Below are 7,381 nucleotides of genomic sequence, written 5' to 3'. Positions count from 1 at the left end.
AATTACTGCTTTATAGTCAGTGCAGCTCATACCCACGGCTCCTGCTCAGGTTAGACCATCCCTTTGCTCTCCCCTCTTGTAATTACCTGACACCAAATGCTAGTGCCCTCTAGCAGCTCTGGGCTGTGAGCAATTGCAGCTTCAAGCAGCAGACGGGGAGAGAAAAGAGGAGCAAGTATTTCACGTTTCCAATTGGGTAAACAGGCCCCTTTGGCGAAGGATCTGATGTTTGTGAAGCAAAGAAAGGACCTTTGTTTTTTCTGGGCTGGAGCGGAGTGTATGTGGAGTTGTTTGGTTTGGCAACTCCTCCCCACTTTAAAGGACTCCCCCTCTTCTCCCGTATCTCTCTGAGGCGTTTTTGTTTGCTTTTTTTGTTTCGCTTCCCCCTCCTCTCCTTCATTTTAGCATCTGCTCGACCGCATCAGGATATGAAATACCCAGTGTTATTTCAAAACCGCCCTCCCAGCCGCTTGCGATCATTCAAGATCCCATGTCACTTACGCAAACATCAGGGCAGCGTGGATAGGTTCCAGACTAGGTTGTTCCATTCTGGCTCCCCCGAGGTATCAGCTGAGTAAATCAGCCTGCACCTTCCTGCCCTAAACTGTTGTGCTGGGTGGCTGGTGCTAAGTCATATGTTAACATTTCCCCTAAGGGCCAGTCTGTACTAGAAAGTTGTAGTGGTAAAAGATTGACTGGCATAGTGGGGTTAAGCCATGCCTCAGAGTGGGCTTTGGAGAGTGGAGATTGAATCTTGGACTTCTCCTGCTTGAGCTGAAAGATCCAGCATTGTTAGCCAAGACTGTAGACCGCTAATCAACCTCTGCATGTGGCCCAGGCACCACTGAAGCGGGGACAGAGTGGTGCACAGCGTGGGTGTGGCTTACAGTGACACCCACACGTCTATTTCAGTGAGGGGCATTTGCACTCAGCTGCTTGTGACAGCATATTATGCCCAGAGGGCAGCAAGTTGTAATGGCGAAAGGTTTGGTGCATTGTGGGTAGGCATCCCAGTGTCCTGTGTGAGGTCTTCAGACACACTCCTTGTAGGAAACTGTCACTGAGCATTGGGGGATTCCCACAATTCTCTGAGAAGCGTGTGGGTATCTGGTGCCAAAACGCCCGCAATTCCTTCTGTTCCATCCCATAATCAGCTGCTCTTGCACACGATGGATGTGGCAGAGGGACCGCGGTGTTCTTCTGCACTCTAAGGTCAGAGCATAAAATTCTCTTGTGTTTAGAAGCACACAGCGCTCAGACAGTCAACTGAGGATGAACAGTCGGGGATTGCAGAGGAATCTATAACTCAGAAAGGTTTTATAGTCAGCTTGGATTGTTCCTTCTAGCTGGACTCTATCCTGAATTCCAGCTGAGCAAAATACTCCCGCAGTCGTTAGTTTACTCCAGTAACCGCTGGATGAAGTCAAATCAGTGTAAAACATAGGACTGGAGCAGACCTCCTGGGTCACTGAATCCAGTCCCTTACTATTGCAAGCAACCCCGTCATGTTATCCTATTCATAAACTCATCAAGCTCCACCTTAAAACTAGTCAGCTTGTTTGCTCCCACTGCTCCTTCTGGGAGGCTGTCCCAGAACGTCATTCCTCTGATGGTTAGAAACTTTCTATTTTCCAGCCCTGTGAGAGTAATTCCACAGAACTCTCCATTGGTGATTTGCACTGAGGTAGTTATACTGATGCGTATTTCCCTAATGCACACAGGGTAGGAAGGGCACTCTGGTAAACAGGACATTGGATCTGGGTTAAATTCCCAGTTTAGCCATAGATGTCTTGCGTGGCCTTGGCAAATCATTTAAGCCACCCTAAGCTTCAGTTTTCCTATCTGTAAAATGGGGATAATACCTCCTTATCTTGACTGGGCTCCTCTGAGCCTCAAATCCATTAATGTTATGGGGTGCTCATACACTACAGTGAAAGGACCACAAATCTACCTTGATAATCCATCATTGCTCTGTGTTTTGTACACTTATTTACACCAGTGGAAAACACCACCACTCTGATCTGGTAGCATTTGACCCTCATTATGTATTAGGTCAGGACAACAGTGAATCAGACCTTAATAAAATATTAAGCCACACATGGGAGCTAACCACTTATCTCTTTTCTCCTAATGTGGGTGTGTCCTAGGTGGGGCAAAGTTGTTAGCGCCACCTCTGATGCTTCCCTATATAAATGGAGTTTTACAGTAGGCCTTGTTGCCTGAGGCTACCTGGGATTCCTATATTTCCTCTGCTCCAAAGATAGGTCTAATTTTCTGGTCCTGCTTACAAGATATTCTCTTGTCTGAAGTAAGCACTTTCTGGTAGTTCCTGACATGCAGTAAGATATCCCATCTCTATTCAGGGGTGTCCAACCTACAGCCTGCGGGCCATACACAACCCACCAGAGCATTTCATAAGGCCCACGGCCTCCTTCAACGCAATATACTAATGTCCAATTCATTAGTGTTTTGTTCTCATGTTTACATCATTTTAGTTTACATAAGTGTGTAAACAGACAATACCATACATAGAAACACCCTATCTAAATACATATGAAACAAGCCTAACTTAAAATATAAATCAATACAGATGTCTTTAAGTCTTATTAAAATATGTGGAATCTGTTTGGCCCACACAAGATTAGGTTTATGTGACCCTCCTGTGTAATAAGGTTTGGCACCACTGGATTAAATGAGTGTGCTTCACAGTATGCAGTGTTGTAGCTGTGTTGATTCCACAATATTAGAGAAAAAGAGCTCTGTGTAAGCGTGAAAGCTTGTCTCTCTCCCCAGCAGAAGTTGGTCCAGTAAAAGATATTACCTCATTCACCTTGTCTCTCTGAGTTTCACTGATGTGTTCGAGAAATGTGCAGTTTAAATGGTCAGTGAAATTAGGCCTAACTGGGTCCCTTTAGCTCTTGTCAAGGTAAACTTGTGGTCTTGTCTTCTGTTGTATCTACCCTTATTATCTTTAATTTTAAAAGGCAGTGAGCCTGGGAATTTCAGTACTAGGTTAAATTGGCTGGAATCAATGATCAAAAGTAAAATAACAAAACCTCTAGGACATTGTGAGATGTTAGGAATTAGTGTGCGGCTTCTGCAAGGGAAAATCATGCCTCTGTATTCTCTTCGAATCGTTTGAGCGTGTCAGTTAGATAAAAGAGAATTGGCTACTAAATCTTTGTTTGGCCTTTGACAAAGTCCCTCACAAGAGGCTATTTTAAGGAATCTAACTAGTCCCAGGCTGAAAGGCAAAATACAGTCGTGGATCAGAAACTAGACAGTTTCCCAGACCTGAAGAAAGCTCTGTATAAGCTTGTTTCTCTCCCCAACAGAAGTTGGTTGAATAAAAGATACTACCTCACTTACCTTGTCTCTCTAAGAGACAGAAAACAGAGAAGGAATAAACAATTGTCATGGTGGGAAAAGGTTAAAAGCGGGGTACCACAGGTTCTGTACTGGCATTGGTCTGTATTGGGGACTGGATTAGATGACCTCTCAAGGTCCCTTCCAGTCCTACCATTCTACATGATCTGCCTGTTTGTCTCTTCTTCCACTGAGACAGCCAGCTCTTTGTGGCAAAGACTGTCTTTTTGTTCTGTGTTTGTACAACACCTAGCACAATGGGGCCCTAGTTCATGAGTGGGGTTCCCAGGCACTTCTACAATACAAATAATAATAGATTAGTTCTTTACAAAAAAACCCTACACTAAAAGAACCTGGTTAAAGTTGCAACATCAAACATTGAGAAGTTGCCCACACAGTATAATGTTGCTCCCTGGGGCATATGTCTTTTTTTACATGATCACCTATCTTTTTCCACAGGATGCCTGCCATGTACACTGCATAGGTCAGGACAGAAATGTAACTGAGGAATTCAGAAGAAACTGCACCCTTTGGGCTGGTTATTCTCCAACTGTCCACTATGGGGTTTCTTGTACATACATCTGTAGCAGCTTGCACTGGCAACTGGCTGAGACTGGATACTGGGGCCATGTCTTTACTACAAGGATGCAGTGGCACAGCTACAGTACTGCAGCTATGTCGCTGTAGTGTACATGCTTCCTACATTGATGGAAGGGGTTTTTCCATCGAAATACCCTAACTGACTGGCAGCAGCTAGGTTGACAGAACAGTTCTTCCATTGACCTAGCTGTGTCTACATGGGGGCTTAGATTGGTTTAACTATGGCACTCAGGGGTGTGAATTTTTCACATCATCGTAACTGTTAAGCGTAGACCAGGCCTGGATTAGCTCCAGTCTGGCAATTCTCACGTTCCTAATATACGCTGCTGTCTTCTTGACCATGTTTCTATGCTAGAGTCAATCAGCTGGGAGCATTTCCCTGGGATCAACTGCCTTGTATTTCTTCAGACTGAGAAGAGTGGTGTGGGAGGGAGGATGGTGGAGAGACTTAAGCTCAGTTATTTCATATGAAACTGACAATTACAAGAGTTGTTAATATTGTTAATAGTTGTTAATGCAGCACTATTCAGATCCCCACTGTGCTGAATGCTTTATGTGCACAGTGAGACAGCCCCTGCCCTGAAGAGTTTATAACCTAATTAGACAAGACAAAGAGTGGGTGGGTGGGGAAACAGAGCCATGGAAGGGAAGTTATTTGACCAAAGTCACCCAGCAGGTCAGAAACAGAACCAAGAATAGATCTCCTGTTTCCCAGGCTAGGACTTGATCCACTGGATCATGCTGCTTCTCAGGAGATCCCAGTGCTCAACTTTCACACTGCAAGTTCCTAAAATGATGAGATTATTATTTATTTGTATACCAGTAGTGCGTAGGAGCCCAAGTCAGGGACCATATCCCATTATGCTAGGTGCTGCATAAACTCAGACCAATGAAACTGTCCCTAGCTCAAGCTGCTTATCTGCTACATCATTGCCTTTTCCATGTGTTATGCTGGAAAGTGTTAATGGCTGCCATCAAGACGGTCCTTCATATCCAGACAATCACAGACCTGGTCAAAAGCAGGGGTATGCAAAGCACTCTTCATTCAGTCTCAATGGAAGGTGCAATTAAGTCTCTTCATGTATTGATAGCTGGAAACAATATGAGGCTACTGCCCAAGACACTGGGTCACATGGTGAAGCCTGACCAGAACTGAACTACGTGGTCTGGGAGGTTCCTTGGTTACAAATACAGGGGCAAGGGGATCTTGTGGAAGCTGTGCGTGTGAGAGAGACAGTAAGTCATATGGCAGCCGACACAGCATGAACAGCAGTTGTGAGGATAGCTCTGAGAGGAAGCAGAGGGATGGAGCTCCTTAGGGCACAGGACTGTCTGGAGAGATAAGCTTGGAAACTGTAAGCAAGGAAACTACCTGCTGTAATTTGTTGGTACTGTGTTCAGCAATACAGGACTTAGTTCAATCCTGTTTATCCTGTTTATGAGATTATACAAGGATTATACATACACATAGACCTGACTCAAGTTATTCATTTGTCCTCTTAATGGAAACAATTTGGCAACTGCTCAGGGGGGAAACACAGTTATACATTTTGGGTGCCTTAGTTTTCAAACATCTCTTTTGCATGGGGTGAGCAGCTGTCCTGATTTTATAGGGGTAATCCCGATATCTGGGGCTTTTTCTTATACAGGTGCTTATTATCCTCTACCCTCTGTCCTGATTTTTTCACACTTGCTATCTGGTCACCCATTTTTGCATGGAGGGCTTGTTTTGGATAAAAAGTCAGTTACATGGTGCTGTCTTGTTATTACTGGTAGCTGAGAAGAATTACAGTAACTGGCAAAGCACAAATCTTCCCAAAGCAAGCATTGTAACAAACCTAGGATCTCCTGACTGCTCACTATGGCCAATGCAGCAGTGGGGAGAGAATCCAGATCTTCCTGCTCCAGAAACACAAGCCTCTACCACTGCTGCCAACAGGGAATCTCCAGCAGCAGTACAGGGCTAATGACACACAGCTGAACCGGTTGATTTCCAACCAGTAGAGAGTGCAGATAGAGGGGGGGAAAAACCACCTAAACGACTTTATAGCTGGACAAAGTAGCCTTAGTCATCACCCCTAAAACCCTGCAACGCGGGGTGCATGAGGGGTGCTGGTGCTGGTGTGAAGACACCCACTGTGCAGGGGCTGGGAGTTCCTCGGCTGTCCTCGCTTTGAAAGCTGTGGGGGGAGAGCAGGGGGGGTCACCTGCCACCCCCCTGTGGGAGTTGGGGGGTCGTAGGGGGCTGGCAGGGGGGGGTCAGTCACTGGCTTGTGCCCCTTTGTGGGGAGGCGGGGGAGGGGTTCACCCACTTCTGGGGGTGTGAAAGGCTGGGGTGCTGAGAGGGGCTCTGTCACTGTCCCCCCATAGGGGGTGGGGAGTCTCTGTCCCCTCGGGGGAGGGTAGCGGGGGGGGGGGGGGAGAGGGGTCGTCCCAGCTGCAGGGCCTCGTACAGCAACGCCCCGCCCCCATCTGGGGGAAGGGAGGGGGCGGGCACGCTCCACCCACTGCCTCTGGCGGGCAACGCCCCCCCCTCCGCTCTGGCCCCCATCCCGGGCTGATGATTGGCTCTCTCGGTTCCATGCCCCGCCCCTTTAGAACTCTCGCGAGAATCTCACGCGTAGGGGCGGGGGGGGGGAGAGAGAGAGGAGGCGAGGCTCAGGGCACCCGACCCAGCGCGAGACCCAGGGGCAGCTCGAGAGGGACGGGACGGAACCAGCGCGAGATCCCGTCGCCAGCGCGAGGTAGAGGCGCGGAGCTGAGGCCACCGAAGTGTCCCCTGCCCCCGGGCCTCGAGGTGAGTGAAGACCCCCCCGCTATCTTCGGCCTCTAGGGGCCTGGAGTAGGCGCTCCTGAGGGCCCCCCCCCGCCTTCCTGAGTTTTCTGGAGAGAAACCCGCCCCTTCTGCATGAGTGATAAGCGTCTTCGGCCAATCGCGACGCCGGAGGGGCCATGGAGTGACGGGCTTCGCAACCAACCGCGTCCGGGGATGGAGTGGGGTACGCCCCTTTCAGGGATGGGCGGGGCTCGGTTTCTGGAGGCTCCGAGGGGCCCGGGCGGTGGCTGGTTGGCGGGAGGGGTCCGGGCAGGGGACAGCTGGGAGAGGCGGGGGGGGGGGTCTGCTCGTGAGGGACTTTGGACTTGGGGACTTGGGGGGGCCTGGGCTGGGGTCATGGGGGGAGGGGGCTGAGTGCCTTGGTTTGGGGAGTTCTGAGCAGCCCCCGTTGTGTGGGGGGCGCGGTTGGGGGGCGCGAGGGGCCCCCGTGCATCAGGGCCCTTCGGGCTCAGGAGGTGGCCACGGAGAGGGGCCTCGTGCAGCAGGGAGACGCTGGCCTGGGTAAGAGGTTGGGGCTCCCTAGCTATCAAAGGGTGAGTTAGGGTGACTGTAGCGGGGGGGGGGGCGTTATGGGAATGG

General features: G+C 49.2%; 1 protein-coding gene across 4 annotated transcripts in view; it reads left to right on the top strand.

The window, feature by feature from the left end:
- The first annotated feature begins 6,454 nt into the window (after positions 1-6,454).
- ATF7 (activating transcription factor 7) overlaps positions 6,455-7,381 on the top strand; it is an 85,011-nt gene continuing 84,084 nt past the window's right edge. For 3 of the 4 annotated variants that reach the window (XM_067529918.1, XM_067529919.1, XM_067529922.1), the window contains exon 1: positions 6,455-6,763. The gene's annotated coding sequence lies outside the window, so the exon portion shown is untranslated. Of the gene's footprint in view, positions 6,764-6,830; positions 6,966-7,381 lie in introns of those variants that run through there. The other variant, XM_067529921.1, reaches the window with a different exon arrangement.

Source organism: Emydura macquarii, unplaced genomic scaffold, assembly GCF_026122565.2.
Source record: "Emydura macquarii macquarii isolate MOO-44397 ecotype Brisbane River unplaced genomic scaffold, CSIRO-AGI_Emac_v2 contig_2994, whole genome shotgun sequence".
NCBI lineage: Eukaryota > Metazoa > Chordata > Testudines > Chelidae > Emydura > Emydura macquarii.
The sequence above is the reverse complement of the archived record's forward strand: the minus strand, read 5'-3'. Positions and strand labels throughout refer to the sequence as shown.